This window comes from Mauremys reevesii, linkage group 7 (assembly GCF_016161935.1).
Source record: "Mauremys reevesii isolate NIE-2019 linkage group 7, ASM1616193v1, whole genome shotgun sequence".
NCBI lineage: Eukaryota > Metazoa > Chordata > Testudines > Geoemydidae > Mauremys > Mauremys reevesii.
Genome location: NC_052629.1, coordinates 98,235,017 through 98,260,356, shown reverse-complemented (window position 1 = coordinate 98,260,356; position 25,340 = coordinate 98,235,017). Strand labels below are relative to the sequence as shown.

The following is a 25,340-nucleotide window of genomic DNA, read 5'->3' as shown; positions in this document are numbered from 1 at the left end:
CTGTTCTAGATCCAACCTTTTCTCTCTGACCAGATGGTGAAGACTCCTTTCCAGGTCTGGATCATCTCTTATCTTGGCTATTGAAACTTTTCCCTCTGTGGTCTCTCCAGCATCTATCTATCTTGCGTCACTCTAATCCATACAGAAAGTAGCTGCTAAAATCACCCTCCTAATCTGCAGAATTGACTGTCACCCCCTTTGAATTTCTCCAAGAAACCCCCACCTGATGTGGTGAAGTCCCTCATAATTCCGCTTCTGCTGAGTTAAGTCATAGAGTTGAAGGCCAGAAAGGATCACCAGATCACCTAGTACATAAGAATGGCCATACTGGGACAGACCAATGGTCCATCTAGCCCAGTATCCTTTATTCCAACAGTGGCCATTCCCAGGTGCTTCAGAGGGAATGAACAGAACAGGCAATCATCAAGTGATCCATCCCCTGTCGTCTACTTACAGCTTCTGGCAATAGAGGCTTGGGACACTCAGAGCATGGAGTTGCATCTGTGACCCACCTGGCTAATTGCCATTGATGGGGCCTATCCTCCATGAACTTATCTAGTTCTTTTTTGAACCTTGTTATACTTTTGGCCTTCACAACATCCCCTGGGAATGAGTTCCACAGGTTGATAGTGTTTTCTGTGAAGAAATACAGTTGAACCCTGTTATGTCGCCGGCCTAGGGGTTTGCCAAAAAGCGTCGAGATAACCGATGATCGAGATAAACCCCTATCCACCCCCCCACCCCTGAACTCCCCTGCCCTCTCTCCAACACCCCCTCCCTGCCCCCTTACCGCGGTGCCTGCACGTGGCTGGATCCGGCGAAGTGGGATGGGGACCCGGGGCCGGGCGGCCGTGGACGGGGACCCGGAGCCGGGCAGCCAACGAAGCGGGACACGGTAAGCGGGCCGGGCGGCAGGCGAAGCGGGGACCGGGGAAGCGGGGCCGGGCGGGCGGGGCGGGCGGGGCGGGCGGGCGGGCAGCAGCGGGCGAGCGGGGCCGGGCGGACGGCGGCGAGGCGGAAGTGGGGCGGGCGGGGCGGGCGGGTACGCGGGCGGGCGAGGCGGGGGCTGGGAGCCGGGCGGCCGGGGCGGGGGAGCCAGGCGGGGCGGGCGAGCGTCTGGGAACTGGGCGCTTGGGAGCCGGGAGCGGGCGGCTGGGGACACGGTGGGTCGGGTCTCGGGAGCCGGGCGGCTGGGAACCGCGGCTGGGGAGCCGGGAGCGGGCGGCTGGGGACACGGTGGGTCGGGACTCGGGAGCCGGGCGGCTGGGGAACCGCGCGGCTGGGGAGCTGGGGAGCGGGCGGCTGGGGACACGGTGGGTCGGGGACGCGGGGAGCCGGGGCCGGGGGGCCGGCGGCTGGGGACGCAGGGCTGGGCGGCCGGTGAGCGGGCGGCCGGAGACGCGGGGCCAGGGCAGGAGCCGTGTGGCCGGGGAGGGATGCGGCAGGAGCCGGGCAGGGCCGCCGCTGGAGTTAGTAGTTTGCCGGTAAGTGGCAAATTTGGCGCTCTTCTGTGCTCGAGATATTAGGGTTCGGCGAGATTAAAGAATCGACATAACCGATGAGAAACCGATAAGACAAAGAGGGAGTTTGGCGGTTCCACTTCTAAAACATCGACTTAATAGGATTGGCAAGTTAACCGAGGTCGAGATAAATGGGTTCGACTGTACTTCCTTTTGTTTGTTTGAAACCTGATGCCTATTAATTTCATTAGGTGACCCCCTAGTTCTTGTGTTATGCAAAAGGGTAAATAACATGTCCTTATTCACTTTCTTTACACCATTTTTGATTTATAGACCTCTATCCTATTCCCCTCCCCCCTTAGTTGTCTCTTTCCCAAGCTGAAAAGTCCCATCTTCTTAATCTCTCATATGGAAGCTGTTCCATACCCCTAATCATTTTTGTTGCCCTTCTCTGTACCTTTTCCAATTCTAATATATCTTTTTTGATATGGGGCGGACAAATCTGCATACAGTATTCAAGATGTATTCTGACCTCCTGCATACCACAGGCCACTAAATGACACTCAGCCACACCTGACTTTTGGCTCTTATCATTTTGCCTTCAGATCACGCTGCTCTGCTTCCACACTTGCCATCATCCCTCTTCCCATAACATTGCTTTAGTGTGAAATACCCTTTGTGAATGGGTGTACCAAGCCATCGGAGCCCCCTTGTTCAAATCCTTCCTTAAGATCCATTTTATCATGACACCCACCTAGATTGACCAAGGGCTTCATGTACAGCTGTAGTGCTTTAGTGCTTTAGTGAAGACACTCCTATGTCAATGGGAGAGCGTCTCCCATCTGTATAGTTAATTGCCCCCCCCCCCCCCACCTCTGAGAGGCAGTAGCTATGTTGGCAGGAGAAGTTGTCTACCCCGGGGGTTAGGTTGATATGACTGCATAGATTTTTCACAACCCTGAGTGATGTAGTTACCCATATATTTCTGTGGGGTATACCTGGCCTAAAAGTAAAAACAGACCCTTGTGTAACCTATAAAATGGCATATACAGACCCTTGTGTAACCCATGCTAACCTAGGGTAGCTTTGTCTCTCTTTGTAATGGCTAGATCCCTTTTATAGAAGTTTATGAATGTCTACTCCCTCTCAGTTAATGACCCTGTAGATCAGGTAGTTGAGGCTTAGACTATGTCTATACTTAAACTGCTATAGCAGCATAGCATCTGGGTTCAGGCCCTGCATATATCTCAACCAAGGGCATCATTACATGTGCATGTTATTTTGCTGAATAGCCACATATCTTCTTGCTATGACCACTGTCTTTTCTTCCTGAATCTCTACTCCTGTATTTTGTGGCCTTTTTGTTACATCATGTATTAAATCAGACTCTAAGCTCTTTCAGACAGGGTGCAATGGCAATTCTGAGTGGGGTAAAATAACAAAGCCAACTATCGCTGTGGTTCTATAGCATTGCCCATCATTGTTAAAAGCTTTAGAGGCTTTATTCTGGAGTCTGCCCTCAGGCAAAAATAATTTTGATTTCATCAAAGCATGTAGGAGCCAAAGGATCTAGTCCATTACACATGCATGAATATTTATTCCTGATATTACGTAACTAAGTCAGTATTTCATTACTAGTAATCGAGCTTGTGGGTTACTTTTAAAAGTGCATTAATAGACTTTTTTTCAATTTTCAAATTATCCTTCAAATTAAATTTCTCAAACTAATGATAATGGCTAAGCAAATGGTTTACAATGACACTTTTAAAGCTGCTTAATTTTGTGGGGTGTTAATTTTGAAGTAAGTACCTTTTTAAGTAGTTTAATTTTAATGTGGGATGGGATTTTTCAAATCACATAAGTGACTCATTGGACAGTCCCATTGGAAGTCAGTTTTGAAACTCTTATTTTTGCAAGACTTCTGCAGATCCCACTTTCAGTGTTTCAGTAAGTTGAGTATTAAAAGATATTGCCTAAATAAATAAGCTTTTCCTTTTGTCTTCCCTGCTGGCTATCTTAGTGCCAGATATCAAGGGGAGGTCACACTTAAAGAGATTAGCAGAGGACAGAGTGAGATAAACCCTTGTCTTAACAACCAGAGTAGACAATACTTTCCATGATGCACTGACTGCATCGATCAAGGGTTAGGGGAGGGATGTCATTTAGGGTATTATGGTTGGCATTGATTCTTTTTGTATCTAATGCCAGTATAGTAAAATGAGACTAAACTGATCTGTTCATAGTGCATGCCTAAAATGAAAGCACATTTGTTTAAAAATATGTATAGAAAGGGAAATGTTTTAATGGAAACAGTACCAGTGTTTGTGGTACTGTAAGAGTTTGTGTGTAGAATTCCATTTAATCTTGCCTTTGGGTTTGAAACTGGTTCTAGAATATCTTAATTATGCAGTTTTAAATATGAATTGTTCGTGCACCTATAATTTGAAAGGTAAATTGTGTAAATGGGAAAAAATTGTTTATGAACAAGATTTTTCTTGTTATTACATTTGACTTTTATATTAGGAATGTACAGAAAATGGCTGATTTCAGACCTGATTTCATTTTTCTATAAGTGAAAAATAGCCGTTGTTGCCATGTTATTAGTCCATACTTCAAACTGGTGCCTTTGAGTACTTTTTTTCAATGGGCTATTAAATATATAGGTCTCAATCCTGCAACTAAACCTTGGACCCTTGAGACCAGACCTTTATGCCTAAACACAAATCAAATGGCAAATGCATTTACTTTGGAGGTCCTTGTTAGAGCATTCAATTGCAGGATTGGGGCCACAGTTTGTAAAGAAAAATGTTTATCACGGTTTTGCATTGTCATTTTCCCACATACTTAGTGGCAGCCATTGTGAAATGTGTCTTAAGTAGGCCTTATGCCAGCGGTCTTCAACCTTTTTAAGCACATGATCACTTTTCGAATTTAAATACAACCCACGATCTACCTCAAAGAAAATGTAGAAATAACAGTAATCACACAAACCCAAACACCCTTGCCCCGCCCCTGCCCTGCCCCTTCCCTGAAGCCCCGCCCTGCTCACACCATCCCTCCTCCCTCCGTCACTTGCTCTCCCCTACCCTCACTCACTTTCACCAGGCTAGGACAGGGCTATGGCTACACTTAAACTTCAAAGCGCTGCCGCGGCAGCGCTTTGAAGCGCTAAGTGTAGTCAAAGCGCCAGCGCTGGGAGAAAACTCTCCCAGCGCTGTCCGTACTCCACCTCCCTGTGGGGAATAACGGACAGCGCTGGGAGCGCGGCTCCCAGCGCTGGGGCTTTGACTACACTGGCGCTTTGTAGCGCCGCAATTTGCAGCGCTGCAGAGGGTGTGTTTTCACACCCTGCTGCAGCGCTGCAAATTTGTAAGTGTAGCCAAGCCCCAGGGGGTTGGGGCGCAGGATAGTGTGCGGGCTCTGGGCTGGGGCTGAGGGGCTTGGAGTATGGGAGGGGCTCCGGGCTGAGCCTGGGGCAGGGATTTGGGGTGCATGTGGGGGTTCAGGGTGCCGGCTCTGGGAGGGAGTTTGGGTGCAGGAGGGGGCTCAGAGCTGGGGGAGGGGGTTGGGGTGCAGGAAGGGGTGTGGGGTGCTGGCCCAGGGTGTGGGCTGAGGGCTCCGACAGCAGGTTGGGGTGCAAGCTCTGGGAGAGGGCTGGGGCAGGGGATTGGGGTGCAGGAGGGAGTGCGGTCCAGGGCTGGGGCCCAGGGTTGGGGTGCAGGAGGGGATGCAGGCTCTTGGAGGGAGTTTGGGTGTGGGAGGGGGCTCAAGGCTGGGGCAGGAGGTTGAGGTGTCGGCGGGGACTGGAGTTGCCAATCCTCTCGGTTTGGCCGGGAGTCTCCTGGAATCTGGCCCAATCTCCTGGAGGCTACTTCAGCCAAACCGGGCGCTACCTGTCCGGTGCGGCAGCAGGCCGGCTAAGACAGGCTCCCCTACGTACCTGGCTCTGTGCCTCTCCCAGAAGTAGCTGGCACTGTCCCTGTGGCCCCTGGTGCGGGGAGAGAGCAGGGGGTCTCTGCGTGCTGCCCCTGCCCCGAGTGCCGACTCTGCAGCTCCCATTGAACAGGAACTGCAGCCAATGGGTCCTGCGGATGCGGAGCCTGCGGGCAGGGGCAGTGCGTGGAGACCCCCTGGCCACCCGCCTAGGAGCTGCTGCCAGAGGGGTGTGCTGGTAGCTTTTGGGAGCTGCCCGAGGTAAGAGCCGACCCTCTGACCCCATTCTGCACCCCAACCCCCTGTCCCAGGCCAGAGCTCGCACTCAAACTACCTCCCAGAGCAGGGCTGGCTCCAGGCACCAGCGCAGGAAGCAGGTGCTTGGGGCGGCCAGTGGAAAGGGGCGGAACGTCCAGGTGGTCTTTGGCAGCAATTCGGCGGCGGGTCCCTCTCGGAGGAAAGAACCGGCCGCTGAATTGCCGCTGAAGAATAAAGCGGCGTGGTAGAGCAGCTGCCGAAGTGCCACTGATTGCGGCTTTTTTTTTTTCTCTTTGCTGCTTGGGGCGGCAAAAAAGCTGTCCCAGAGCCCAACCCCACACTCCCTCCTGCACCCAAACTCCCTCCCAGAGCCCACACTTGTTCCTGCACCCCAATCCCCTGCCCCAGACTGGTGAAGGTGACTGAGGGTAGGGAAGAGCGAGGGACGGGAGGGGATGGAGTGAGTGGGGGCGGGGCCTCAGAGAAGGAGTGGAACAGGGGCATTGCCTCGGGGAAGGGGCGGGGCAGGGGTCTTCGGGTTTGCACGTAATTAGACAGTTGGCAACCCTAGAAGGGGTTTGGAGTGTGGGCCCCGTCCGGGTGCTGCTTACCTCAGGCGGCTTCCGGGTGGCGGCACAGTGGGGCTAAAGCAGGCTCCCTGCCTGTCCTGGCCCCACGCTGCTCCCAGAAGTGGCCGGCATGTGGGGCAGGGGGAAGGAGCAGGTGGCTCCACGCACTGCCCCCATCCACAGGCACCACCCCTGCAGCTCCCATTGGCTGCAGTTCCCTGTTCCTGGCCAATGGGAGCGGCGTTGCAGGAGAGGGCAGCGCACAGAGACTCCCCGCCACCCTCCCTGGAGCTGCTGCTGGACATGCCAGCTGCTTCCGGGAGCAGCACGGGGCCAGGGCAGATCCAGAGCCTGCCTTAGCCCTGCTTCGCTGCCTGACTGTTGGCGGCTGATCTCCCTGTTTGGCTGCAGGAGGGTGTGATGGAGCGATTCTGGCGGGACCCAACTGAGAGTGCCAAATCAGGACCAATTGCTCAAACAGGGCAGTCACAGCCCTAGGCTGGGGTTTTTCCACCTCTAAGGCAAACCAAACCAGCCAGACAAAGAGGACTCTGGTCTCACCCCACTGGCTAACCACAAGTCACACAAGCAATTTCCTTAGACACTCCAGTCTCCCAGTATCACCACCAGTGCACTCGTCCTGGGGATGAATGGTTATGAAAACCAACACCCCAATAAAAGAAAAAGGTTCTCTCGATCCCAAAGGACCAAGCCCCAGACCCAGGTCAATATACACATCAGATCTTACCCACAAATCACGCTGTTGCCAATCCTTTAGAATCTAAAATCTAAAGGTTTATTTACAAAGGGAAAAAGGTAGAAATGAGAGGTAGAATTGGTTAAATGGAATCAATTACATACAGTAATGGCAAAGTTCTTAGTTCAGGCTTGCAGCAGTGCTGGAGTAAACTGCAGGTTCAAATTAAGTCTCTGGAACATCCCCCGCTGGGATGGGTCCTCAGTCCCTTGTGTAGAGCTTCAGTTCCTAGCAAAGTCCCTCCAGAGGTCAGAAGCAGGATTGAAGACAAGATGGAGATTAAGCATCAGCCTTATATAGGCTTTTCCAGGTGTAAGAATCTCTTTGTCCTTACTGTGGAAAATTCCAGCAAAATGGAGTCTGCAGTCACATGGACAAATCTCTGCATACCTTGCTGAGTCACAAGGTGTGTCTGCCTTCTCTCCATGGATCAATTGTGTAGCTGATGGTCCTTAATGGGCCATCAAGCAGGCTAGGCAGAGCTAACACCAGCTTGTCTGGGATGCTTTCTCCAGAAGCACAGCACCAACTTGAAATACAGACAGCATAGAGCCAACATTCATAACTTCAACTAAAAATGATACAGACAGCATAATTATAACCAGCAACCCATAATCTGGTCTTAGACACCGTAGATGACCCCCTTTATCTAAGATTTGGTGCCACTGCAGGACCTTGGTTGCAACCCATGTTCTATATGGTCCCAATTTATATCAATAACGTCACAGAGGGTTAGCAACTCTATCGCCATCAACTGTCAATCGTGGAGCCTCTGACAGTCAGAGGCTCCACGATTGACCAGTCGATCGCGATCTACCAGTTGCTGACCACTGCATTACACCATAAACTGTGGTGTAAAGGTTTCTACATACTCGTACACAGGCTAAGGTCAGAATTTGTAGGAGCTGGGTGATCTCAAGATGTTCTATAATTCCTTGGACCATATACGTAGATGGGGAAGACTAAGGAAAAATCCTGGGAATTGTGGTCTTGCATTCAGAGTGGGCCTGAACTGAGCAGGAAGTCAGATTAGCATCCGAGCACTGCTCTCTGTTTAGGCCTGGCCATTAACTAGAGACAAGATGCGGTAGGTAGTCTTAATCTAGTCTTGACCCTAGCAATCCATCTTTAAGTTTGTATGTCCTTGCTTATATCAGTTTATGTTGACTACCGAAGTTAAATTCCACACACTTTCTGAGGTACAATATGATCCCTTCCTGAGAGCAATCTTGCATATGATGTTCTTCCAATGAAAATGTCTGATAGGTTTATAATACTTTGATTTTAGGGCAGTAGCAAGAATCCTGATCTAAATATTTGGATTCTGGAAAAGGTTTCTTTTTATGAAACATGAGTATTGTATGATGGAACAATCAACTTGCAATGACTTACAAGGAAAAATATTAGAGGGAGAGAGAGAGGTATGCATCCCCTTCCCCTGCTCTACCTTGTTACTTTTAAAAGTATTTTAACTTTGAATAATTATATCCTTCCTTCAAACCCAAAAATGTAGGATGCTCCGAGTAATTGCTGTTATTTTTGAACACGAGGTTGAATTATACATCTTATTTTGTTAGTTCTTCGTTTCAGAAGATATACACTATGTAGCACAAACCATTGGGCTAATTCACTTCTAGTTTATTCTTCTTGGCATAATCCAGGGTACAAAGCACCCAGTGGTGGTAAATTTGATGGGTGGGGGGAGTTTGCAGTAGTGCTAGCTGAGGGCACTCTTTCTTTTGCAAAGGAGACCTCCTGGCAATCAGGCTAGCATTTGAGACTGAAAGTGCAGACCAATAAGATGCACAGTCATGGTGGCTGAGGATGCATTAACTTGGCATTCTTCACTAGTGAAGGTCTTTTAAGCAGCCCATGCCAGATACATAGTTCTCCTACCCATTTACAGTGAAATACCATGACCTATGGTGGAGTGGGTCTCACTGATACAGGAAGGTGAAAATCTCACCTCCTTACGCTAGTAGGAGTTAATCTGTCTTCATGTCTCACTTTTGGTGTTGTACATTGCCAAGCACTCAGTAGGCTTGTCTTCACTAGAAAACTAACTAGTGTTAACCTGGCTCCACAAGATCACATTCTAACAAACATGGGGTCAAATATGACTTTGCAGTCTGTGTAAATAGAGACAGGTCATGTTTAACATCACATTGGCTGGTCATGGCTGCTTGAATTAGCGGATGCAAGTTCAAACGTTGTCTGTCCTTGTCTATCTATCCTCACTGCAAAATGATGTTTATCATCATGTTAGAGCATGATCTTGGAGTCAGGGCCGGCTCCAGGCACCAGCTGAGCAAGCTGGTGCTTGGGGCGGCAGATTCTAGGGGGCGGCATCCGCCCAATCCTAGGGCGGCACTGACGCTTTTTTTTCCTTTTTGCTGCTCTGGCCGCCCTGTAGGGGCCAGAGGAGGACAGCGCCCTGCAGCAAGCCCGGCAGGGCAGCCCGCGTCCTTCACTCCCTGCCGAACGGAGCAGCTGCAGCTCGGAGCCCTCCCGGCAGGTGGCGCGGAGGTGGTGAGCGCCCCGCTGAAGCCCTGGCTGCCCCCCTGCTCTCTCCCCCCCCCGCCCGCTCCCTCCCATCCCCGCATTAGCCCGGGCCGCACTCTGCAGCACAGGGAGTCCCCTGGCTCCAGCCACCCTGTAGGGTTTTTTGTTTTGTTCTCCCTGCTTTGCCGTTCCCCCAGCCCTGCTTTACAGCTCCAGCCGCGCCGCAGGTTGGTTTTTTTTTTTTCACCTGCTTTGCCGCTCCAGCCCTGCAGGTTTTTTTGTTTTTCCCCCACCCCGCTTCACCACTCCGGCTGTGCTGCAGGTTTGTTTTTTTTTCCTTCCCTGCTTTGCCATTCCAGCTGCGCCGTTTTTTTCTTCCCCCCACCCTGCTTTGCCGCTGTGGCTGCGCCCTGTTTTATTTTTCTTTTTTTTTCTTCACCTGCTTTGCCACTCCAGCTCCCTGTCCCCCCGCTTTACCGCTCCAGCCCCACCGTGTTTTGTGTTTTATGTTGTTTTTTCCCCCCCTGCATTGCTGCTCCGGCTGTGCTGCAGTTTTCCCCCCTCCCTCTTTGCCATTCCAGCCCCGCCGGTTTTTTGTCCCCACCCACCCTGCTTTGCCGCTCTGGCCCCGCTGTGGTTTTGTTTTTGTTTTTTCCCCTGCTTTCCTGCTCCGGTGGCCCCCACCCCCCATTTTTAAATTTTTATTGTATTTATTTTTTTTGCTTGGGGCGGCAAAAAAGCCAGAGCCGGCCCTGCTTGGAGTCATGTTAACTAACAATACTTAATTTTCTAGTGAAGACAAACCCAGTCAGTGCTAAGCAGATAAACAATAAATAACAAGGTGTAAAGAATTAGTGCTTTTTTTAAGAAAAAGGATGTTTCTCCTGAATCTGTGGATCAGTCTTGTGCAGTATTCTGTATTAGTATACATTTACACTTACTTTTATAAGTTATAAGTTATTATAAGTAAGAATTACACTTACTATTACACTTACTATAGGATAAGTCATAACTATACATGGAGCTGTTGACCATTGCATATGGAGTTAGGCCCACAATTTTCAGTGATTTCATGTGCCTGGTTCTCCTTTGTGTTTGAATATAGGGTAACTTAAATTTTTTTTTGCTAGGGCTTTTGCATGCAGAATGGACTACAAAGCACCATACGTTTAAAATCAAGAGTGCTTAATAGTTAATGATTTTCTTCAACAGCATATCAATCCCCCTGGGAAAAACAGGCTATAACAAGCTGTTTTTCTCTTCTCTTTTCCATTCTTTTTTTTAATTATAGGCTTGATATGGACTTCACTGTTAGGTGGCATAGTGGGCTTTGGTCAAAAAAAGCAGGAAGTGATAAAGAGAAACACGTTTTGTCTGCCTCCACCCCAGTGTTCCACTTGGAAAAAAATAAAGATAGGAACCAACTTTATTTTTTGAATTCATTCTTTGACTGTGAGATGGGTGGGACTTCACTTCCACAGAAGTGAGTTAATGTGAGGACTGTAGAAAAGACTCATTTGCACTTCTGCTAAAAAATAACACAGTTGGGTCTAGAAGGACCAAATTTCAATGACCTTTGGAAGGATTTCCCTCCCCACCAGCACATTGATTCATTGAAGACTCCTGAGGGCGGACTACAACTGTTCCAGGTATCAGGTCAACTTGTGGTGTGTATATATATGGTATTTCCACTAGTGATCAGTGCTTAGAAGAACTGAGCCTGTAAACTGGGAATGGTGGGAGTGAGCATCATGCAGAAATAGGAAAATTCCTGTTTTTTTTGAAGGAGGAGGCTTGCTAATGATCTTATTCAGTGTGAAGCAGTTTTAAACATTGTAGGACTTCTCTGCACTTCATATCTACAGTCTTGCAGGGAACCAAGGTGGTGTAAAGTTTGCTTTGGCCCTTGTAATGGCATAGGTGCTGGAACTAGGGGTGCTGTCACACCCCCTGGCTTGAAGTGGTTTCTGTCATATACAGAGTTTACAGTTTGGTTCAATGGCTCTCAGCACCCCCACTATACAAATCGTTCCAGCACTTCTGTGTAATGGTCAGGCAAGCCTGCTAAAAGAAAAACATTTCTGTCATTCTTGGTATCATCACTTTCTGGCTGCTGCCTGCCAGTGCTCTACTGGAAATTCCTAACTGTAAATTTTGTTAGGAATGATTTTTTTTCTCACTGCCAGCCTGAGTTACTACAGTGCTGGCAGACTGCATGCTTGGTACAGACATTAAAGGGCTGTAGATTTAAGGAATCCTTAAGATTCATGCAGGAACCAAAAAAAAAAAAAAATCTACTGGAAGCTGTAGCATTGGTTTATGTAATCAGAGTTCTGCTTACTTGTAATGTATAAATCGGAATGTAATTGATTCCTCCTGTTAAGATAACAATCTCCTGTACTGGAACAGGTGGCTGAGATGGTTCTTGTAGGACAGCTCTGGGAATAGCCATGCTAATTCTCTTAGATCTGTCAAGTTCCTTCCATACCATGAAAAGCAGGGTTTGTAGTCTCTAGAAGGGTAAGAGATGCCATGTTGGAGTGGCTTCTCTCAGGGCTGGATTAAGGCAATCTGGGGCCCTGGGCACACCATGATAACATCCTGTAATTACACCCCATGTTGTGACCCTGCTCCAAATTTGAAGAGGCAGGGGGCCCCACCCATTCCAGAGGCAGAGCTAGTGGCCTGGTCCTTGTTATCTTGCCAGGATCAGGGCCTCGCCTCCTATTGGGAGCAACAGGGGAGTACCTCTGTACTTATCCTAGCAGCCAAAGTATATCTACTTGGGTGGATCCACTGCAAATCCACTGCGTTCTTCTCCTCTTGCCAGACGGAGTTCTCTGCTAGTGTTGGCAGGGCCCCCAAGACAATGAGGGCTCAATGTTAACTCCCCGTTGAGATGCATGAGGCAGTTCACACCACTCCTTACTATTGTTTCATGCTGTCTGCAGACTCAGGCAGACATCACTGCATTGGTTACAAAATACTATATATATATATTTTTTAAATGTCAGCTGAGTTTCTGCTCTCACCCTGTGATTCCAGGAGCTGAGGCCTTAGACATCATCATATAGTGCCAATGACTTAATGCGGCCCTGGTTTCACTCCCTTTTTAGTGGGGAGATGCTGAGGGTAATGTTCTGGGGGTGTTTGCTTATCTGTTCTGATGGGCCTCTTGTGGCTGTTTAGGGTCAGTAAGTTGTTGTTGGCTATAGCGCCTTCCCTATGCTGTGAAGCTCTGTGTTCCAATCCATCTGCCCTGGCTGGGGCAGTTTGGCAATTTACTCAATGTCTGAATGAGATTAGGGGTTAAATTTATGCTTTCTGGGTCTACATGGGGATACACCTTAAAATCAGTCAGAAACGTACTGACTTTAAGCAACACTTTGCACAGAGAACAGATTACACCACCAGTCCCTGAAATTCTACACAGGCTGCCAAAGAGTTTTTGGATGGAGTTTGAGGTGTTGGCTTTGACTTAGGAAGCTGTAAATGGCTTGTGCGCTGGCAACCTGACAGATCAGTTCTGTGCACTTGGGACTGAAGGGGGCTCTGGCTGGCAGGCCCTAGTGATTGTACTTCCAGCAAGGTTCTCTCTAAGAGGAATCCTTGACCCTGGAACTTGCTTTCCCCCTTCATCCAAAATAACCTGGATATTTTGATCTTCAGGGCTTGACTCATCAATATTTTTAGTTTTCCAGGAGAGTGGGTTCAATGAATTGGGCTGGCTGATTAGAGAATATTGATTTTAATATTAATGAAGAGCTCCTCAAACATTTATCTTACTGATATGTTCAGAAGCAGCTCTGATCAGTAAAGTCTTTTTGTTGAAACTGTGTTTATCCTTGACTGTTACATGTAACATCCGTTTAAGTGGTTTGGTTTTATATAGAAAATACCAAACAAAGAAAAGCATTGCACGTACAGTCAGCACCTACAGAAGTTTTGCACAATGGGATTCAGTGACAGCTGACTCAGAGGGTCTTATTGGGCAAAGCCCAATTTGATTGTTTTACCTGGCATTCTTGACCCAGACATTGGATTGGACTTCAGGGGAATGGAGTTGAAGAGGGTGGATTGGTACGGTGCCTGAAAAGCCTGTCTGTCCAGGAAAAAACAATTATCTGTATGGTTTAAGGAATAACACAAGTTATACGGAATGTCACCTTGCTGGTGGAGTTACAGACTTGTTTAAAAGCTCTCATATAGAGACAGCTGATCGCTTTCTAGCTGATGTGCTTATTACCACTAGTACTGCTACCTCTGCTTTAGCCTAATGATGTGGAGGTAGCTCTGTATGACAGCATAAGAGTTTCCATCCATAGAGCTCACCTACAGTCTCCAATAAATAACATACATAATAATGTAGGTTCTTCCCACCATCAGGTACACTGGACTACTTGAAAAATGGTGACATTTTATGCTTGAAGGTATCTTCAATGTATAAAGGTACCTCTTAGACTTCTAAAAAGTTGACTTTAAAAATCATAGCACTGAACCTGATGGCCAGGATTCATGTTTGGTGGTGATCATGATGAGCAAGTTGGCAATCTGGTTGATTAAATTAGATACCCTCCTTTTTTTTTATCGTACTTTTGGGCACTGACGTAAAAATCTAGTTAAGTGTAACTGACCTAAACGCCTTCCCTCTTCTCGTAGGACAGTTACAGCTCTGTCCTTTCTGTGTGCTCTTTGGCAGAGATATTGGAGAGGATCTGTTGGATCTCTGGGTACGTCTACACTACGGGACTATTCCGAAAGTGCATAAACCGGTTTTGTAAAACAGATTGTATAAAATCGAGTGCGCGCGGCCACACTAAACACATTAAATCGGTGGTGTGCGTCCACGGTCCGAGGCTAGCATCGACTTCTGGAGCGCTGCACTGTGGGTAGCTATTCTGTAGCTATCCCATAGTTCCCGCAGCCTCCCCCGCCCCTTGGAATTTCCGGGTTGAGATCCCAGTGCCTGATGGGGCAAAAATCATTGTCGCGGGTGGTTCTGGGTAAATGTCGTCAGTCACTCCTTCCTCTGGGAAAGCAACGGCAGACAAGCATTTCGCGGCCTTTTTTCCCTTGATTGCCCTGGCAGATGCCATAGCATGGCAATCATGGAGCCTGTTTTGCCTTTTGTGACTAGATGCCGCTGACAGAGGCGATTCAGCAGCGCTACACAGCAGCATGCTTTTGCTTTTGCATGACAGCAGAGATGGTTACCAGCCATACTGTACCATCTACCAATCCATAAATTGGTAAAAAGATGATCATGGTTACCAGTCCTTTTGCACTGCACCATCTGTTGCTGTCATAAGTGCCCCTGGCTGCTCTTAGCCAGGGGCGCAAAAGCCAAAATTGGGAATGACTCCCTGAGTCAATCCCTCCTTTTTGGTATCTAAAAATAGAATCAGTCCTGTCTAGAATATGGGCAAGTGTACTAGAGAACCACTGTATCATAGAACCAGAGAGCACAGCTGCTCTGTGTCAGATCCAGCAGAAATTATGAGCTGTATGCTATTCACAGGGGGTGCTCCTGCAACAACCCCACCTGTTGATTCCATTCTTCCCCCAGCCTTCCTGGGCTACCGTAGCATTGTCCCCCCACTTGTGTGATGAAGTAATAAAGAATGCAGGAATAAGACACAGTGACTTGTTAGTGAGAAATGAATGGAAGGCAGCCTCCAGCTGCTATGATAGTCCAGACAGGACATTAAGAAGTGTGGAGGAGGGGAGCCCAGCATCGCGCTGCTAGTCCAGGGGCAATTGAATCTTTTCTTTACACATGAAGGGTGGGGGCTGATGGAGCTCAGCCCTCTGTTGCTATGATGAGGACGGTTACCAGCCATACTGCACCATCTACCAGGAAAAATTAGGGCCAGGCGCCCTTGATAGACCTAACGGATGCTAGTCGGCATGGTTACCAGTCCTTACACTGTTTTTGACCCTAGAAGCATTTGGAGCTCAGCCAAGAATGCAAATGCTTTTCAGATACTGCAGGAACTGTGGGATAGCTTGAGTCCTCCAGTCCATGAGCGTCCATTTGATTCTTTGGCTTTCCGTTACGCTTGTCACGCAGCAGTGCGCTGAGTCCCTGCTATGGCGTCTGTCTGGAGATTTTTTTAAAAATGATTTTGAATTTCGTCTTCTGTAACGGAGAGCTGATAGAACAGATTTGCCTGCCCTTACTGTGATCACATCCGCATGGTCCATGCTGGAGCTCTTTTTTTATTTTGATTTCGGACTGCATCGCCACCCTGCTGATCGGAGCTCCATGCTGGGCAAACAGGAAATATTCAAAAGTTCGCGGGGCTTTTCCTGTCTACCTGGCCACTGCATCCGAGTTCAGATTGCTGTCCTGAGCGGTCAGTGGTGCACTGTGGGATACTGCCCGGAGGCCAATACTGTCGATTTGCAGCCACACTAAACCTAATCCGATATGGTAATACCGATACTAGCGCTACTCCTCTCGTTAGGGAGGAGTACAGAAACCGGTTTAAAGAGCCCTTTATATCGATATAAAGGGCCTCTCAGTGTGGACGGGTGTGGCGTTAAATCGGTTTTACGCTCCTAAAACCGGTTTAAATGCCTAGTGTAGACCAGGCTTAGAGAGAGGAGACCAAAATCCATGTTGAAAATCTAAAAAGGAGCAGGGAAAAGGATCATGTTTGGTTTAGTGCTAAATGTTCACACTTTTTTTTTTTTTTTTTTTTTAAGACAGTACCCCACATGCTCAAGATTTGTGGGGGTGGAGGATGTGAACTCCTTTTACAATTTTGTCTTGAGTCTTATGATATTTGGTGGTTTTTCTTAAGCTACTGGAGTCAAGTAATTACTCCATTTTTTTTTCTTTTAATGAAACCTCACGTAAGTTTCTAGCCCTCAGGGTTGCAGAAATAATGTGACCAGAGTGCATTCTACAAGCTTAGAAACCAGAAAGAAAACCCCCATCCCAAATTGGTTATTTAAAAAAAAAACTCATAGTTTTTAAACTGATCTCATGATTTCACGAGGCCACACTCATAACAGCTGAGCACTTTTGGTTGACAATACTGGGAAATTGTCCTTTTCAAAGATAATTTAAATTAGAAAGTACAGTTAAACAATTTAATAAGTAATAGAAGTGTTATGAGAGAATCCCACTACTGGGCACATTATAAATAACTCCTGTTGATGTAGGTTAATTAAAATGTTGCTTATTTGCATATCTAAGGATGTACGTAAAAAAGGAAAGACCAAATGTTTGACTATAATCTGTCTGTCCACTGCTGTAAAATGTTGCTTTCAGTGCAATTCTATGTCAATCCACCAGATGACACTTGATGCTTAAGGATGAAAAGGAAACAATTTATTTCTTCCATTGAAAAATAATATATTTCTCCAGTTGTTTTGCTTGATTTGACAGCTGTCCCAAAATGTTTTTTGTATTACTTGTGTAATTATATTTAGACGTGTGCATAAAAATATAGGTGTTCTGCATAATCGTTATATTTCTCCACATAAACACATCCTGATTGTTTTCTTATTGATCTTATTAAACAGCTTTAACAAGAATACTTAATTGCACCAGTTAAATACCATCCTGATTTCTTGCTGAACTGGGGGTGAGCATGTATTGAAAGCGAGATTAACAGAATTAACTAGAACAAACAGACACTATCGCTTGTACTCTTAAACTGTAAAGCTCTCTGGGGCAGGGATTGTCTTTTTGTTCTGTCTGTACAGTGCTTAGCCCAATGGGGTCCTGATCCATGGCTGGGGCCTTAGGTACTGCCATGATACACATAACTAAAAAAGCTTCTTTCACAGCTCTACCAATAAAACCTAGTCTTGAATTATTATCTCTGTTAAGGGCATCTCATTAACAGACTTCCAAGAGAGCCAAATCACAAGGTGATTTTCATGTGAAGACGAAGGAGGGCTGCACTGTGTATACGAGAGCAGAGTTGGGCCTGTAGTATTTTATCATGCTGCAATTCTACATGATTAAGATGGAAATTAAAACCAAGATCCCTAGCTTTCCTCTTCGTGTACTTGGGTATATTCTGCAATGAGCCAGATTCTATCCCTGTTGTGTCTCTTTTGCTTTTTACACAATAAAATAATATGTAGAAGCCTCAGGGGCACAGTGGGGTTCCAATAAAAATATACAAACATGCAAAGTTTAGCTATATATGTACAGACTACCACTCTAACTGGTTTCTCAGACATAGAACACAGTGACTTCCACTAGGAGGCTCACAACAATTTAAAGGCAAACTACCCAATTCCTTTATGCTACAGCCCCCTGCTAATCATGCAAGCCCTTGACCTCAATATTACAAATGTATTTATTTTACTAATTTTTCCCCCTAGGTCTAGCAGAGTTTCTCACCACCATTCTTCCTAAAGTGAGAATCCTAAATGGAAAAGACTATTTAGATCTTCTGGTCAGTCCTCTCCCTGTATTGAATTTGATGGGGAATGCAGAGGGGTAAACAAGACCAGAATTTGGCTCTTGAAGTACATCTTAGAGGCATAACTGTACACTAACCAGCCTTCAGTCCTTTCCTAGGCTCACCCTGTAAAATGATCAGTTATTCCTCTGTTACCGCTACTCCCCCCCCTTGTCTTTTCTTTACTCTTCATTGAACATGTTATTAAATTACTGTGCCTAATTGGTATGATCAGTTGCAAAGTGGTGTTCCTGTTAAGTAGTTAACAGAAGTAGTATGTCTAGCTATGTTCTTTAATCTGGAAGTTATTTCTTTGCTTCCCAGCAACAGCTCTTGGGGTCAGCACAAATTGCTGGCTGTATCTAATTTGTTCTTCTACTGACATGATTTGTATCTGTGTTTTGTTTTTTAATCTACTTATTTACGTTTCTAAGTAAAGCACCTGTCTGGTTTGAAGGCACTTTCACTTCAGGTGGATGTAACGTGCTGCAGAGATACATGCTTCTTTCTCATGGAGACTTTACATTCTTGTTTTCTTTCACCTAAAATAACTCTGTAAGACTGAAAGAATATGGTGGCTTTGTGTATGGAAAAACAGAACAGCTGCATTTTCTCAGGTTCTGATTTACTTGGCATATATTTAACAGCACTTGCTCACTATGGCAACAATATTTGGTATTGTAATGAACTGGTTAAGTGTATAAACATATTGCCCTCTATTGTCTGACACAAAGAGAATATAAAAGTTGCCACCAGTGACAAGTGTGGACTCTTGAGCTTTTATAACTAAAGTACTGGGATTCTACCCACCTGCCTAACATGTGTATGATACATCTGACATCCATGATATCATTTTGCAGCACGTGGATTTTTTACGTTTCCATTACTTTTACCTGGGCATACACATATTTGCACATTTTACAGGAATTCTTTGGGTGAGGTACATTATCAGTTTATTATATTGCAATATGTTGACTGGCAGGCCCACCTGTGTTTGTTGCTAACCTGTCCCAATATAAAGCTTTGGGGAATTAGAAGCAAGGCATTCTTGGTAATGGGCTCTCAACTATGGATTTCACTCCAGCCAGAAACAGCTTGAGCCTGCCAACTTAGGACATGTCTACATGACAGAGCTGCAGTGGCGCAGCTGTACCAATGGAGCTGCACTGCTGCAGTACATCTGGTGAAGATGCTGTATGCCGACGGGAGAGAGCTTTCCCATTGACGTAAGAAAACTGCCTCCATGAATGGCAAAATCTAAGTTGACAGGAGAAGCTCTCCCACTGACATAGCACTGTGCACACGAGCGCTTATGTCAGTGTAATTATGTCGCTCGGTGGGTGGTTTATTCACCCCCCCCCCATGACATAAGTTATGCCGACATAGGCTCTAGTGTAGACATAGCCTTAGAAACCATTGCATTGCTTATCTCTTTGTTCAGTCTTTCAGTTAACTTCCTGCTTTGCAAACATATGGGATATGGCCTACTCCCTAGCTTTTCTCCATCTGCCTTTTAAAGTTATAGGGCGGTGGCGGAAGGGGTCGTGATTGATTTTTCTCCCTTTGCTTGAAAAATGTTCTTTATCTTAATCTAAATGCACTCGGCTACTGTGGTGATGGGTGCCTTTATAAATGTTTGCAGCAATAATTTAAAAATAATTGTAGACAATTTTAGATGAAGCTGGTAGACAATGAGTATTTAAAAAGGCTCTGTATCTGGTATTTAAAATAGTTGTTTCAGGGTTGGAGGCATGAAACTGCAGGCTCTGTTCTGAAAGTGTTCCTGAGCCTCCCACTCCAAAAACTGTATTAATGCAAAGCAGAACATACCTGAGCAGCAAAGCAGATGTCCTGTGCAGAGCCAAAATACAGATCTAAGCAAAAAAGACCACAAGTGTGTAAAAGCTTGTTTTTAACAGTCAGTCTAAAAGCAGTAGTAGGTGAAGCTCTGATTTTGCAAACACTTGAGTTCAAGGAGTTTGCTCACTTGCTTAAAGTTACTTACCTGCATTGATGATTGGAGGATTTGGGCCTCAATTTGCAATGCCTGCAAAAGACAATAGACTAGAGAGGTCCAAATTTTTCTGGCTACATGTATGCTTGCTTTGGCCCAAGTGTTGCCTTATTCAGCCAAATTTTTAGCTTGGGGTCAATTTGGGAACTCCTGGTGGGCCTGGATTAAAAAATGGATCACTTGTAAAGTTCTGTGATGTCTCTGGATGAGAAGTTGGAGGGTCTGACTGCCAAAACAGATGAATTAGATGGAAGAACAACAGGTTCATGCAATGTCATGATGGGTTTGATTAGGTATGTATGAACTCTTGGGTTTGAAGTTTTGCAAACTATTCAAATGCTTTCTGTGTTTGCAAAACTAGTCTGAGTTTACAAACTCATCCTTGTAATTTAAATGTATTCCCCCCTCTGTACCCCAAAAGTTAGAAACAAAAGCAGACTTTCCCCACTGCTCAAGTGATGCCTGTAGTTGTGTGTTCATAATGAAAGGAGTCAACCTCCATGAAAAAAGCTAGTCTAGGACTATTTGGTGCTCTGTGTATGGTGTGTGTGTGTGTGTGTGTTTATGTAATAGTCTATTTTTTATTAGACTTTTCTCTTCCCCCCCCACTCCTGTTGTCACTCCCTTCATATTTTCTTTCACTTTCACTTATTTTATTGCTCTTTGTTTGCTCTTTTTTCAGTATTTCTTCATCAGAACACAAACTCAGTCATGCTGAAGTTCAAACTGAGTCATGCTGAAGTTCAAACTCAGTGATCAAGCGAGGTTTGAAATTAAGCACACTTAAAGAACTGCCAAATTTCATTGTATGGGTGGTCATGTTTCACTGGCTGATGAATTGATACCAGTGTATAGTGTTTTAAGTAGGTAAGATGCTTTGGGTTTCTTTTTTGGATAAAAGGCCTGTTATAAATACGATTAACATATAATGGAAAAGATTTAATGATAACTTATTCTATTCTGAAATCCAAATGGGAAAGTCTCTGGAAATTACAAATTTGACATACATTTGGCTTGATGTTTACAGTTCTTTGTGCAAGCATGAGCTTTAATTAATGTAATACAGAGATTAATGGGAACTACTAAAATTTTTCTTTGTAGTGATAGTTGTAACTTTTACTTTCTTGGTGTAGGCAAATATTCTGGTTTGCTATGCTAAGGAAGTGCATTGTTACTTGTTTGTGGAAAGGAAATTCAGCCTGTATGAGCATTTACGATTGGAAAGAGAAATTATCAGTTCAGTGAAGTGTAACCTTTCTCTTAATTGTAGCACAAAAGACTTTTGAAGTTTACATGAAGGCATACCTATGTTGAGGTAATTGAAAAAGGCTGCTGAACAAGAGTTTGAATGCAAACAATTTTTCATGCAAAAATAGTTGAGTAGTCAATGATACAAGGAATTTAATCTGAATGTCCATTACTATATAATTTTTTTTCCCTCTTGGATAAATTGATATGTTGATTTAAAACAAAATGATATTGAGCAATCTAGAACTGCAACAACAGGAGAGAAACAAGAAAATCTTTTTCTGTAGGTAGCTGAAATCAGATAACACATTAGAACACAAAGTAGGTTCTATTATTCCTTCTAACATAGCACATTTTAACATGTATTTGCACTCAATCACAAACTATCACAAACTGAAAGATTTCCCTATTACTGGGTCTGATTCTGCCATGCTTACTTATACAAAGTAGTACCTACTTCCTAAGCCGTTCCATTAATTCCCATGGGACTATTTGAGTAGTAAATTACTACTCTACATGAGTAAGCCCTGGTCTACACTACATGATTAGGTCGAATTTAGTCCTGTTAGGTCGATTTTAAAATGAATGTGTCTGCACAATCAACCCCATTCCGTCAACCTAAAGGGCTCTTAAAATCGACTTCTGTACTCCTCCCCGGTGAGGGGAGTAGCACTAAAATCAATCTTGCTGGGTTGAATTTGGGGTAGTGCAGATGCAATTTGACGGTATTGACCTCTGGAAGCTATCCCAGAGTGCTCCAATGTGACCGCTCTGGACAGCACTTTGAACTCCGATGCACTAGCCAGGTACACAGGAAAAGCCCCAGGAAATTTTGAATTTCATTTCCTGTTTGGTCAGCACAGCGAGCTCAGCAGCACAAGTGACCATGCAGTCCCCCCAGAATCACAAACGAGCTCCAGCATGGACTGAAAGGGAGACACTGGATCTGATTGCTGTATGGGGAGAAGAATCTGTGCAGGCCGAACTCTGATCAAAAAGAAGAAATGCTAATATATATGCCAAAATCGCAGAGGCACGGTGGACAGAGGCTACAACAGGGATACACAATAGTGCTGCGTGAAAGTTAAGGAGCTCAGGCAAGCCTACCAAAAGACAAAGGAGGCAAATGGTCACTCCGGGTCAGAGCCACATACATGCTGCTTCTATGGTCAGCTGCATGGCATTCTCGGGGGGACCCTACCACTACCCCACCACTGTCCGTAGGTGGGGGAGTCTCGCGCAACAGGGAGGAGGATTTTGTGGATGAGGAGGAGAATGAGCAGCAGGCAAGTGATGAATCCGTTTTCCCCGGCAGCCAGGCCCTTTTCATCACTCTGGAGCCAATACCCTCCCAAGGCGGGATCCCCGACCCTGAAGCCAGAGAAGGCACCTCTGGTGAGTGCACATTTGTAACTACAGTACAGGGTTTAAAAGCAATAGTGTTTAATGTTTGATTTTCTCTGAAGAATTGGGATGCATTTGCGGCCAGTACAGCTACTGGAAAAGTCTGTTAACGTGACTGGGGATGGAGCGGGAATCCTCCAGGGACATCTCCATGAAGCTCTCCTGGAGGTACTCTGAAAGCCTTGTAGAAGGTTTCTGGGGAGGGCTGTCTTACTTTGTCCTCCATGGTAGGACACTTTACCACACCAAGCCAGTAGCAAGTAGTCTGGAATCATTGCAGCACAAAGCATGGCAGTGAATGGTCCTGGGTTTTGGTCACATTCAAGCAACATTCGGTCTATACCTTTCTATGTTAGCCTCAGGAGAGTGATATCATTCATGGTCACCTGGTTGAAATAGGGGAATTTTTGTAAGGGAACAGTAAAAGGACCCCGTTCATGCTGGGCTGTTTGCGCTTGGCTAAAAGGGATCATCCCAGAGAATAGCCACATGGTGGGGTGGTAGGAGATGTGTGCTGCACATCCACCTGAAAACCTCAGCCCCTTCTTTTAAATGTGAAATGCAATCGGCATTGCTTGCTATGGGAAAGGAGGGCGCTGCAGTTTAAAACCATTCCCAAATTTTATGAAGGCGTAAGAAGCCAACCCCGTGTAGCCTTTGGCTTACCATGGCTGCCTGGAAACCAAATTCTGTTGCCCAGCCATGTGTGATGTGTCACCATACCAGCAGGCACTCAATATAAAAGGCAAAATGTGACCTTGTACTTAAAGCACATGTGCTGTCTGCTGTGAATTGCTTGCTTCACTGTGAAAGAGTCTCCCTTTTGTTCTCAGAAATGTATCATCTTCAATTTTACTCTCCCTTTTTATCCCCCCGCAGGTGCAAATGTTTCTATGCTCTCCCTATCATCTCCGTCCCTGAGGTTATTGCAGGTTGGAAGGCGAAAAATCCACACTCGTGATGACATGTTTTCCGAGCTCATTCAGTCCTCCCGCACTGGTAGAGCACAGCTTAATGCATGGAGGCATTCAGTGGCAGAGGCCAGGAAAGGATTAAGTGAGCGTGATGAGCAGAGGCAGGAGGTGATGCTGAGGCTAATGGAGGAGCAAACAAACATGATGAGGCATCTGGTGGAGCTGCAGGAACGCCAACAAGAGCGCAGACCCCCCCTCCCCCGCATCCACTGTATAACCGCCTGCCCTTCTCCCCAAGTTCCATATCCTCACCCAGACACCCAAGAATGTGGTGGGGGGAGGCTCTGGGCACCCGCCACTCCACTCCAGAGGATGGCCCAAGCAACAGAAGACTATCATTCAAACAGTTTTGATTTGTAGTGTGGCTACAATAAGCAATGTGGCCTTGTCCTTCCCTCCTCCCCCATCCTACCCCACCCAGGCTATCTTGTCAGTTATCTCACTTTTTTTTAATTAATAAAGAATGAATGCATGTTATCAAAACAATAGTTACTTTATTTCCTTTGCCAGCTGTGATCGAAGTAGGGAGGGTGGTTGGCTTACAGGGAATTAAAATCAACAAAGGGGGTGGGTTTGCATCAAGGAGAAATACACACAACTGTCACACTGTAGCCTGGCCAGTCATGAAACTGGTTTTCAAAGCCTCTCTGATGTGCAGCGCGCCTAGCTCTGCTCTTCTAATCCCTCTGGTGTCTGGCTGCTCAAAATCGGCCACCAGGCAATTTGCCTCAACCTCCCACCCCACCATAAATGTCTCCCCCTTACTCTCACAGATATTATGGAGCATACAGGAAGCAGCAATAACAATGGGAATGTTGGTTGCACTGTTGTCTAACCTAGTCAGCAAACAGTGCCAGCGAGCTTTTAAACGTCCAAAGGCACATTCTACCACCATTCTGCACTTGCTCAGCCTATAGTTGAACTGCTCCTTACTACTGTCCAGTCTGCCTGTGTACGGCTTCATGAGCCATGAGAGCAAGGGGTAGGCTGGGTCCCAGAGGATAACTATTAGCATTTCAACATCCCCAACGGTAATTTTCTGGTCTGGGAAGTAAGTCCCTTCTTGCAGCTGCTCGAACATTCCTAAAGATGCGAACGTCATGCACCTTTCCCGGCCATCCCACATTGATGTCGGTGAAATGTCCCTTGTGATCCACCAGTGCTTGCAGCACCATTGAGAAGTACCCCTTGCGGTTTATGTACTGGTTGGCAAGGTGGTCCGGTGCCAAGATAGGGATATGCGTTCCGTCTATCGCCCCACCACAGTTAGGGAACCCCATTGCAGCAAAGCCATCCACTATGACCTGCAAATTTCCCAGAGTCACTACCCTTGATAAGAGGACGTCAGTGATTGCATTGTCTGCTTGGATCACAGCTGTCCCCACAGTAGATTTGCCCACTCCAAAATGATTCCTGACTGACCCGTAGCAATCAGGCGTTGCAAGCTTCCACAGGGCTATCTTCACTCGCTTCTCAACTGTCAGGGCTCTCATCTTGGTATTCCTGCACTTCAGGGCAGGGGAAAGCAACTCACAAAGTTCCAGGAAAGTGATCTTACGCATGCGAAAGTTTCTCAGCCACTGTGAATCATCCTATACCTGCAACACTATGCGGTCCCACCAGTCTGTGCTTGTTTGCCGGGCCCAGAATCGGTGTTCCACTGTATCAACCAGCCCCACAGCCGCCATGATGTCCCAACTGCCATAGCCCATGCTTTCAGGAATGTCTGTGTCCATGTCCTCCTCACAATCTTCCTCGTGCTGCCGTCTCTTAACCAGGTTCTGCACATACTGCA

The 25,340-nt window shown here is 46.2% G+C and overlaps 1 protein-coding gene and 1 long non-coding RNA gene across 2 annotated transcripts in view; both read left to right on the top strand.

The window, feature by feature from the left end:
• Positions 1–25,340, top strand: part of FGD3 (FYVE, RhoGEF and PH domain containing 3) — a 183,433-nt gene that overhangs the window by 15,407 nt on the left and 142,686 nt on the right. The window lies entirely within an intron of this gene.
• LOC120369021 lies at positions 14,176–23,628 on the top strand. The gene is made up of 3 exons (XR_005582895.1): positions 14,176–14,209; positions 22,483–22,562; positions 23,451–23,628. It is a non-coding gene; the product is annotated as an uncharacterized LOC120369021 (long non-coding RNA).